Here is an 11,870-nt window from a genome sequence, read left to right as displayed (position 1 = left end):
GTGCACATCACATTGCGATGTCCCAAAATTGCATGTGTGAGAATCACACCTCCCTCTCTAAACCAGGCAGAAGCTTCCTGGGCTTTGGGAAGGAGGTGCCAGGGCAACATTTAGGGGACTAGCCTAGCCTCCCTAGTCCACTGACAGCACACCACTGTGAGGACTCTTTTTTATGACCAAGGTTCAATTTCATCAGGCAGTGATGTTTCCACCTGTCTTGCCTATGGTTACCAGATTTTTTTCAATGAATCCAGGGACACTTTTTTTTTGAAGCTGTGTAGCAACAGGGAGTCGGTAATGGGGATGGTGAGGCAAAAGACCCTGGGCCCAAGCATACATGCATATTGTGTAAAGGTGCAAAGCCCTTCTTTCACACCCTGTGAAACATAAATGCACAGAGTTTTTAAAAAACTGGGCAACGGCCGCCTGCCTGCAACTCCTGAGCCTCCCCCGATCAGTCAAAACAAAGGGGGAAGGGGGCACGAGATCACACAAGACTCATCCTATGCACACAAGACACATCATATGGGGGCAATGAAAAATGGTGGGTGCCACGGCAGCGAGCAGCTCCTGAAGCCAGCCAGAGCCAACTGCGCTACCAAGCTGGCTGCTGAGGCTGCCACTGCCACGTTTCCCAGGGACAGATTTGCAAATCTGGGGGCATTCCAGGGACAGAATTTTCCAGGGACAGATTTGCAAATCTATGGACTGTCCCCGGGAACCAGGGACATCTGGTAACCCTAGTCTTGCCCCACCTACCCTTTCCCAGACTATGACTTTGAGAACAGCAACTTCTCAGCTGGGAAGAGAAGAATACAGGGAGATTTTTTAAAAAAATAGTTTTATAAGTTGTGCTTCTTTGTTTCTCAATTTGACCCTTTTACAGGGTTTTGTATGGACCTCACCAGGAAACTTGACTGACTATTCCAGGAATTAGAAGGGTCTCAGCATACAGCCTAGGGACACGGGTGGTGCTGTGGGTTAAACCACAGAGCCTAAGACTTGCCGATCAGAAGGTCGGCAGTTTGAATCCCCACAATGGGGTGAGCTCCCATTGCTCGGTCCCTGCACCTGCCAACCTAGCAGTTCGAAAGCATGTCAAAGTGCAAGTAGATAAATAGGGACCGCTCCAGTGGGAAGATAAATGGCATTTCCATGTGCTGCTCTGGTTCACCAGAAGCGGCTTAGTCATGCTGGCCACATGACCTGGAAGCTGTACGCCAGCTTCCTCGGCCAATAAAGCGAGGTGATTGCCACAACCCCAGAGTCGGTCACGACTGGACCTAATGGTCAGGGGTCCCTTTACCTTAACCCTTACCTTATTGAATATAGATTGGTAATTCTTTGTTGTGGTTGAACTGTTTAATTATTATTTGCTGGTGTTTAATTTTACTGTTTATTCTTAGATTCTGATGCATTGTTGAATGTTGCTTTGTTTGATAAGTTGTTTATTTTAAAGTTATTGTGACTTTTATATTGGGTCAGATTGTTACTGTTAATGTTTGATGTTTTATTATGTTTTTATGTCTTGGAAGCTGATCAGAGCGGATTGGGCAACCCAGCCAGATGTGTGGGCTATAAATTTATTATTATTATTATTATTATTATTATTATTATTATTATTATTATTCCCCCCTAGGGAGCTATTCAGAGACTGCATGCTATTGGTGGGCAGAGTCAGAAGTGAAAGCCAGCAGATTAGCAAATGTAAAATTTACCTTTGTACAGAAGGTTAGTTTCTTCACACAAATATTCCTCTCCATTCCCCATTCAGACAACCAAGAGACATTATTCAAGCTAATAAACATGTGCCAGCCAGGAAGAAGCATTTGAGGATGATAAGAGTCTAGGAGGTGTGACTGAGTAGGTCGTGTGGCCTGGAGAGAGTCCTGGGGCCAGATAGAGTGACCTGGAGGGCCACATTTGGCCCCCAGGCCTGAGATTCCCCACCTCAGTCAAGGCCAGTATTGTCTATTCTGACAATACTAAACACAAGCAAAGAATTCTGGCTCCGTGTTGAGGTAGGAAATGGGGAAACAATGGGAAGGAGGAACGGAATGGGGTACATGGCATGGCTTGAACCCTGAACAGGAGCACTCCACACTACAACATTTTGTTGTGTATCTCATTTGCAGTTGAAAAATAATAATCATGATAATTGTGCTCTGGGACTGAGAAATCATTTCCTTCTTCTCCGCTCTTGGTTCCTGCTCAAGCAGACTTGTGGGCTGTTTCTTGGGAACTGTTTAAGATGCCTGCTTATGCATCCTTCCGTGGTCAGGATACATGAAACAACCTTGGTCCCCTTGAACTCTCAGGCAGGCGCAGCCATCTGGAGGGACCTCATCCTGCTGAACGAGGCTTTCAGACTGCAGCATTCAAACGTGGCAGCTGTAAATTAAATGGATCTCTGGGGGAACCTGGCATAACGCAATGTGTTCTGAGGGTTTGCTGAGATGTTACATCCTCTCCCCCAAGCAGTTTGATCTATGCAGGGAGTCTAAGAACTGTTCAACTATTTGTCAGCACAGAATCTCTGCTCCATAAGCCCTTCATATACGCAGCAGTCATCGGGACAGCTTCCACTCTGATCAGGAAGAAATGGGATGTGGCTTTGGAAGGAAAGATCTACACCTCTTGTTTGCAGCCATAAAGCTTCTTAATCAGATGCCAAATCAGTCTCCCAACTGGAAGATATAAATCTTTGAACAAAGCTGCTCTTAAGTCTTCATACATTGGGCAAACCAGTAAGTAGTGGGGGTAGATCTGTAGGCACATTTCCTCCACATGGCCAAATTCTCTCTTTGTAAGGAATCCAACAATAGCATCCGTCAACTATGGCAGAGTGCATAGACTGGAACCTCAAGCACCAGTTATGCTAGTTACACAAACTTGGGAAGACAGGTGAACTAATGCCAGTGTACTGGAAGAAGCAAAGGTCGCTAGTGTTGAAGCAATGATTCTTCAACATCAACTTCGTTGGACTGGTCATATTGTGCAGATGCCTGATGATCGTTTTCCAAAGCAACTACTCTATTCCGAACTTAAAAATGGAAAGCTTAATGCTGGTGGTCAACAAAAGAGGTTTAAAGACTGTCTCAAGGCAAATCGAAAAAAATGTAGTATAAACACTGACAACTGGGAAACACTGGCCTGCGAGCACTCCAGTTGGAGATCAGCCTTTACCAAAGGTGTCATGGGCTTTGAAGATACTCAAACTCAGGTTGCAAGGGAGAAACGTGCTAGGAGGAAGGCACGCTTGGCAAATCCACACCATGATCAACTCCTGCCTGGAAACCAATGTCCCCACTGTGGAAGGATGTGTGGATCCAGAACTGGCCTCCACAGTCACTTACGGACTCATTGTTAAAACCGTGTTTATGGAAGACAATCTTACTCAGCTACGAGTGATCGCCAAAGAAGAAGGAGGTTTAGGGGTCTGAATGGGTAGTTTGGCATACAGAGGGGCACATGGTTCTATTATTTGGTTATCAGTTTTGTGTGATCAGCACAAAAATGATGTTTCCAAATATGAGATTTAATGTGGCGAGATGCCACCTTTAGGTCCAACAAGCCCACAATGCCCAAAGAGAGGCCATATGTAACGTAGTATTTCCTGACTCCAAGATGGAATTGCACTATTGCAAAGACTCAACATCTCCTTGAAAGCAGAAAGTACTAAAATGGGCCCTATCCCACTTTTTCAGTTGGCCGATACCAGTGAAGGCCAGAGTGCATGTCTTTGCATTTAGGCTGGAAGATTGGATGCATTGTTTGCTCTTGGAACTATTTTGTTTCTCCCCTTGCTGGATTATTATTATTGTTGCTGTTGTTGTTGTTGACCTTATGCTATTTCTTGATTGTTTTATGCTGGTTTCAAGCTGTGTTTTGTACTGGTTACAGTTTTCGTATTGCTTCTGTATTTTGCTGATTTTTTAATTTGTAAGCCAGACATTCATTGGGCAGAATATAAATGACTCGATCAACAACTATAATAGTAGTAAGTGGGTATACATGTTCTCTAGGAGAAATATTTCCCAGACTTGCTACATGGAGACCTTCCGCTGAAGAGGCTAGGGACCAAACCTGCCATTCTTTGAATGTTAAAAAATGTGCAGTAGTGTAATCTATCCTTTACGCCTGTTTCTCAGTAGTGCATTTCAGAGGGGTCTGCTCTACTTCCTTCCATGCACAGGGAAAACCTCCAGTTTGAACCTACAGACCCCTGCAAATAAAACTAGAAAATCCCAATAAAGCCTTAAGTATGCAATTCTACATGGGACGCGGGTGGCGCTGTGAGTTAAACCACAGAGCCTAGGACGCGGGTGGTGCTGTGGTCTAAACCAATGAGGCTCTTGGGCTTGCCAATCAGAAGGTCGTGGTTCGAATCCCCGCAATGGGGTGAGCTCCGTTGCTTGGTCCCTGCTCCTGCCCACTTAGCAGTTCAAAAGCACATCCAAGTGCAACTAGATAAATAGGTACCGCTCTGGCGGGAAGGTAAACGGCGTTTCTGTGCGCTGCTCTGGTTCGCCAGAAGCGGCTTAGTCATGCTGGCCACATGACCCGGAAGCTGTAGCGGCCAATAAAGCGAGATGAGCACCGCAACCCCAGAGTCGGCCACTACTGGACCTAATGGTCAGGGGTCCTTATGCAATTCTACAGGGCTTCTTTCCAAGTTGAATTTCTCTTGGGGTGGACAGATTTTTCTAGCATTTGACATTTGGAGTATAAATCCAATCAATCAATAAGGTACAGTTCTCCAGACTCCTTGCTAGTTTATTTGTGTTCTTTGAGTAATTTATATACTGCTCCACATTTCAAAGAAATCTCTGAGTGGTTTACAACATCATAAAAACATCGCAAATGAGTACAAAAGTTACAATAAAAATGCCATATTGTTTAGCAGCACAAAACAACCGGGCAATCTATCCTTTTAAAACAGCAATATAAACTGAAACAGCTAGCATACGAAGACCATAATAACTACACTGGGGAACAAAAATTTTGTTGCATTGACACCTGCAGTTGTTCTAACCTAATTTCGACGTGCTGATTTCATATCTAAAGTTGGTTTTGTTCTGTAAGCTCTAGGGTTTTTTTTGTAATTCATGTTTTTCACTTATCTCCATAATCTTTGTTTTTCACAATGCAAGAATTCAATATTTTATTAAACACATAGCCAAAGTAGTACGATATGAGCATAAATGTAAGTGACTTATATAGCATTGAACATGACATGTATAGCATTGAAAATGACGTGTATATCTATGTACAGTTGGAGGTATGCAAAAAAATGTACCGTATTTCCTTGGGATACACAGTATACTGGGGAACAAATTTTTTTCCCATTTTCTTTTGCATGAGATTTTTCAACTGTTCTTATATGTTCTTTCAATGCTGATTTCAAATCTGAAATCGATTTTTGTGTACATGCTATAGTTATTTTTCAATTTCCGACTTTTGCCGTTATGTTATATTTGCTCTGGGGATAAGTGGACACTGACAGGTTGATCTACCCTAACCACATGGTAATTATTGTTTTGCAAACTTAATTTTTCTTTATTTTTAGTTTTGTAAAAAATCCTTTGCTGGTGAAGTGCTTCTGCCATTGGTGCTGCTTTAGGGGCAAGTCCCTGCCTATATTGGGTGAAATTTCGCCCCCAAATCCGATGAGATCCTGGGCACTCCACAAAATCGCATGCAATTTTGGATGAGATCTCGCCCAACAGGGACAGTATCTTGCCCCAATCGGTGCCAGTGGTGTTGCTACTTCTCTGGCACAGGTGACGAGACTGGCAGGCCACCTATGGGCATGCTGCCTGATGGTCTTCTGCCACCTGAGGCAACAGCTTCACCCTGCCTAATGACTAGCCCTAACCCTCACTGACACAGAAGAGATCGGAAATGTGAGCTGTTCTGCAATCCCTTAAGGTGGACTTCTTGTGGCAGCTGTTGGGATACTGCCAGGGAGACAGGGGCATCAGGCAGGCCCCCAGCTGGCTCCAGACGATCAACGGTCTCCAGTGGAACAGCATCAGTCAATTAGCGACACGAGCCTCAGATACGTTCCAAGACCTATTCACACTCTGTCAGCAGAGTGTATAAATCATCCACAATGGAAGAGGCAGACAGAGAGAGCATATTTACAGCTTTATTCAGTGTAGTTCAGGAACAAAGGAAAACATGGCTGCTTGCCTTCATGTCCAGCGAAACAGCCGCATAGCAAAAGCAACATACAGTGGTACCTCGGGTTAAGTACTTAGTTTGTTCCGGAGGTCTGTTCTTAACCTGAAACTGTTCTTAACCTGAAGCACCATTTTAGCTAATGGGGCCTCCCGCTGCTGCCACGCCGCTAGAGCACGATTTCTGTTCTCATCCTGAAGCAAAGTTCTTAACCTGAAGCACTATAACCTGAAGCGGAGTCTGTAACCTGAAGCGTATGTAACCTGAAGCGTATGAAACCCGAGATACCAGTGTACATGCTTTAACTTGAGAAAATAGCATACAAGGCTAGCACTCAAGCTTTTTTAAAAAAAATTATAATAAGCTTAGCTAGGTGATGTGGTGGGGGAACCAAAAACATGTTTTCTTTAAAATAAAAAATGTGTTATTAATAAAAATAGCTGCTGAAGCTTGGTTTACAATGCAACACAATACACAGTGCGGCCTTGATTAGTTTTCATGTGGTAGACACAGTGAGAAGGCTATTAATAAGAAGCTTATATCAAGCACAGAAGCAGCATGGAACCTGGCAGTGCATCAGGTTTCTGGGGTGGCTGCTTTCACATTGCTCCAAATGAAGAAATTCATCACCAATTAGGACACTGAAATAGGACCCTGTGTTGCATAAAATTTACTTGTGTTAACACGTGTGTGTGTGTGTGTGTGCGTGCGCGCGCGTGCACGCAAATCTCAAAATAATTACTATAATGCAGCGGGTGGACTTTGTCGTGCTCATCCCATCGTTCCATCTGCACAAGCATTGCAGCTTACCAGACGGAACCATCTCCCCTTTCCTCTCCCCAGCTGTTGTTCTGGGGGCTCACCTGACCCTGAGCCAATATTGGGGAGCATGGAAGGGGATATGGGGAGAAGAGAGAGCGTAAGCCCTGTGAAGGTGGATTTAGAGCCTCGCAACCAGATCTGCAGCACTGGGTGCCAAAACTAGGGGGCACTGCAGGCCATCGCAACGATGACATGGTGAATCAAGCAGAACAGAAGGCAGGGGGTAGGGGGCACTAAATTTTGGCCTTGCACAGGGCACTGCCTGAAATCTAAAAGATCAAAGCCCGGTGCTAAGCCCTGCTGAGCAAGTGGAGGTCCTTGTGCAGGGCTTCTGCTGATGGAGCCAATCCCACCTTGTTCGTCCAACCCTAGTGGGGATGGGCATAGCTGTGTTCACAGTTCCCACTTCACTCTAGAGAGGTAATGTAAACACACCTGTGCACCTTTCTCAGTCTGCTCTCCTGATGCCCCTGCTCTCCCTTCTATTGGTGTGTGATCTATAAGCCATACTTTATGTTATGTATTCAGTGGTCTGTGTTTGCCTCAGCTTGTGTCTGGACTAAGGATTCTGAGCTCCTGTGTTCTGATTTGATACACGTTGTCCAATCACAGAACATTTCAGGATTTGGGCCTCTGCCATTGGCCCTTGAACTCTGCGTCGTGATTCGTAGTTTGTAAGTTTAGACAGCCAATCACGTTGGGAGTGGGAGTGGCCCAGGCTTTTAGAAATGTATTTAAGCAGTTGCTTTGCCTCTGTTTCCCAGTTATGTAGTTCAATAAAGGTATCTGCATGTTATCACTGTGTCTTGTCTCGTGGGAATCCATCTACACTTCACTTTAACTCTGGAAAGTGTACGAAATATCCATCCTAAAGGAACCTATTCTTTGTTTCTGACACTGCCTTCTTGATTGGAAGGAGGGGAAATCCCAGAGTGCTGGCTCACACAGAAACGTGATGGGATGACTCCTCAAAGGATAGGTGGTTCTGCTTTGGCTTTGCAACCATGGAGACCCCAAACTGAGCAAGAAAGCAAGGTTCTGAATTTAAACTACCTTTGCAGCTTTCCAACAAGTACTTTCCAACAAGTAATTTGCAGCAGCAATTTCTCCCACACGTTTACTCTACTGGCTGCCCACACAACCCTTGGGAGTTATTTGTGTCAGAGTCCTGGAATAAAGACAGGTGGGACTGAACTCACAGATATTGACCCTAAAAATATTGATCTGATTCCTTTTCACTTTGACAGGCCTTTGTTCTTCTAGTAACTAGATTTAGCAATGTTTTTACCTTTTGAATGTTGATCTGTCAGCCCCACTGTGTATTTCAGTGGGATTCAAAAGGATTCAGATGGAAGAATAATACCTTGCTTTAGGTAACATGGAACCAGGAAAAAAAACATTCGTAACAACGACCTTCCTAGAAGAAGAAGATAGTTTAGGAATGAGAATGAAAAATGTTAATTGTATGTCTGATTTAGCAACACTAGTGTAGAACAAAGAATAAAATGCAAAGACTACCTTAGGCAAGGAATTGTTTGTAAAAAATAAATTTAGAACAGTGTGTTATTACAAATGCTGTAAAGGCATCTATTTAGTTTTACCACAGGGCCTTCCAGATGTTGTTTTGCTTGTGCATTCATGATTATTTGTGCTCAAAACCCTTATTGGGGATGCTGCTTCCAATACTGTTTGTTCCTGAAAATGTTTGGGAACTATTGCCTTTCCCGTCTGTGAATATCCCATAACTTTCCGCTCAAGTCCTATGGTTTTTATTTATTTATTAAAACTCACAACTTTTTATTCCACGGATTCCTCTGGTTTATCTCTGTCTTGCTTTTGTTGCGCCGCAGTCCCGTCCTGTCCCCCGCCCCCCGCCCCCGGGCAGCAATAATGTGATAGCATTGGGAAAGCATTGCGAAATAACTAAATGAAGCAGAAAAAATGCTCCACTAAGACACTACTATTGTCTCAAAAATTACGTCGCAGAATATGCCCTCAATAAAACACCAGACTCGAGGGGCCCTAATATGTGTTTTGTCATGAGAATGAATGTTAAGACTATGGACCCAAAGTGAGGACAACTTCAATCGGCAGCTGCGGTAAGATTCTGCAGTGAAGACTGCACACTTTAAAATTACTTTCTGCTTTGATGTGTTTTTATTCTCCTGCTATGGCATCTTACAGAGCAATCCTAACACGCCCCAAATGGCCATGGGGCAGGGTCAGGATGGAGCACAGTTGCCTCTCCGCCAACCTCTGTCACCAGAGAGGTGCACCTCTGATTCAGGCGGCAGTTTTGCTGTGGCAGGGGCTCCCGCTCCACACAAGCAGGCAGTAAGGTACCACTGTGGACAGCCGGAGGAAAGCCCCAAAATTATTATTTCAGGGTGGGGCACCAGGAGCTTAGAATCCACTGGATCCAAAGCCCCATGGATCTTCCAAGTGGCCCAAACATTAATAATAATAATAATAATACCTTTATTGTCATTGTACAACCTGTGTACAATGAGAGCTGGACCTTAAAGAAGGCTGATCGCCGAAGAATTGGTGCTTTTGAACTGTGGTGCTGGAGGAGACTCTTGAGAGTCCCATGGACTGCAAGAAGATCAAACATATCCATTCTGAAGGAAATCAGCCCTGAGTGCTCACTGGAAGGACAGATCGTGAAGCTGAGGCTCCAATACTTTGGCCACCTCATGAGAAGAGAAGACTCCCTGGAAAAGACCCTGATGTTGGGAAAGATGGAGGGCACAAGGAGAAGGGGACGACAAAGGATGAGATGGTTGGACGGTGTTCTCGAAGCTACCAGCATGAGTTTGACCAAACTGCAGTGGGAGGCAGTGGAAGACAGGAGTGCCTGGCATGGTCTGGTCCATGGGGTCACGAAGAGTCGGACACGACTAAATGACTAAACAACAACAACAACTTGTGTACAATGAAATTAAACGAGCCTCCCCCCCCAACACTCAATCTCTTATCGAACAACACACCACCTCGCCAGTCAATTTTGCTATGTTATTTTCCGTTCAGCAGCCTAACAGCCCATGGATAGAAGCTAATTTTTAGCCTGTTGGTACGGCTGATTATACTTCTATATCTCCTGCCCGAGGGTAGAAGATTAAAGAGGTGATGGCCGGGGTGTGAGTCATCCCTGAGAATTTTCCTCGCTCTCCTAAGACAACGATCCCTTGCGATGTCATCTAGTGGACTCAAGGGACAGCCCATGATATCATGAGCTGTATTCACCGCCCTCTGTAGAGACTTTCTGTCCATGGCTGTCAGGCCAGCATAAAGGTAAGGGTACCCCTGACCGTTAGGTCCAGTCGCAGAAGACTCTGGGGTTGCGGCACTCATCTCCCTCTATAGGCCGAGGGAACCGGCGTTTGTCCACAGACAGCTTCCGGGTCATGTGGCCAGCATGACTAAGCCACTTCTGGTGAACCAGAGCAGCGCACGGAAACGCTGTTTACCTTCCCACTGGAGCAATACCTATTTATCTACTTGCACTTTGACGTGCTTTCGAACTTCTAGGTGGGCAGTAACTGGGACCGAGCAACGGGAGCTCACCCTGTCGTGGGGATTCGAACCGCCGACCTTCTGATCAGTCCTAGGCTCTGTGGTTTAGACCACCACACCACTTGTGTCCTATCAGGCCAGCATACCACACTGTAATACAATAGGAAATGACACTTTCTATTGTGGACTGGTAAAAGGAGTTCATCAATTGTTGTTTAACATTATTCTTTCGCAAGACCCTGAGGAAATGGAATCTCTGTTGGGCCTTTCTGACCACCTGAGTTATGTTGATTTTCCAAGTGAGGTCCTCAATAAGGTAAACTCCCAGGAATTGGACTCCTCAAAGGATCCCTTGTTAGGATTGTTCTTAACTCTACTTGCTTTTAGGTCTGAAAGGAAGTAAAATGGTTGTCAAGAAACTTTGTCTCTCCTGCTTTTCATATAAGTTAAATGCCAATACATTATCTTAGTTTGCTGAGGTACCGACAGCTAATCTAAAAAGTGGGGGTTAAAAACTCACCTTTTGGAGGCAACCATGAGACATATGTTCCAGCTATCCCTTCTCACCAGAGATAAACTCTGTTAACTTTTACTGTCTTAGGTAAAACTCTGAACAGGAGGAAGATATGTCTTGACTGTAAAGTGGCATACACATAATATAAATGCATGCATGTCAACCCTAACACACTCTACATGGATGGGGGAGAAATTTGACTTGGTTCACATTTAAAGGCGAGTGCAGGCACTTCACATTTTCCAGATTAGTATGTGAACCAATAATTTACCCTTATCTGAATTTTGCAAGGCGGTTCTCCAACCAAGGAACGTGCACATTAATGCATATGCTAGAGTTAAGAGTGCATAAAAACGCATATATTGTTGAAAATAGCATACAAAAAATGAAATTATATCAGGGGAAATTGCACAAATATGTATATTAGGCAAAAAACGCATTCAGATCTGTATATTGAGAGAAATCTGCACTGAAATTTCCATGAGGACTTTTTAATAATTAAAAAATGGAAACCGATGTGGAAATGTGGAGAACGGAAGACTGGAAAAAATGAGAAACCAGAATTGACAAATATCTCCTCTCCCCTAGCTCTGTGTTATGCACAACCTGCCATCAGGAACATGCAGTGTGAGAGAACAGGTTGTCCCTATGAGCTGCCTGTGTCTAACGCAAAACAGGGAAGGCTGGTGTACCTAAATTGGATCCCAAAAGCCTCAGGTCCTTATCAACTCTAGTCCCTAGCAAGGCTGGCACTCCACAAAAGGTAGCCTATGCAGAACATCTCCATTAAAAGCAGGAGGCATGCCACATGTGGAGTCTTAACATGAGCGCTATT

The sequence above is a fragment of the Podarcis liolepis genome, assembly GCF_965112155.1.
Source record: "Podarcis liolepis genome assembly, chromosome: 6".
Lineage (NCBI taxonomy): Eukaryota > Metazoa > Chordata > Lepidosauria > Squamata > Lacertidae > Podarcis > Podarcis liolepis.
This window is presented reverse-complemented; position numbering follows the sequence as displayed.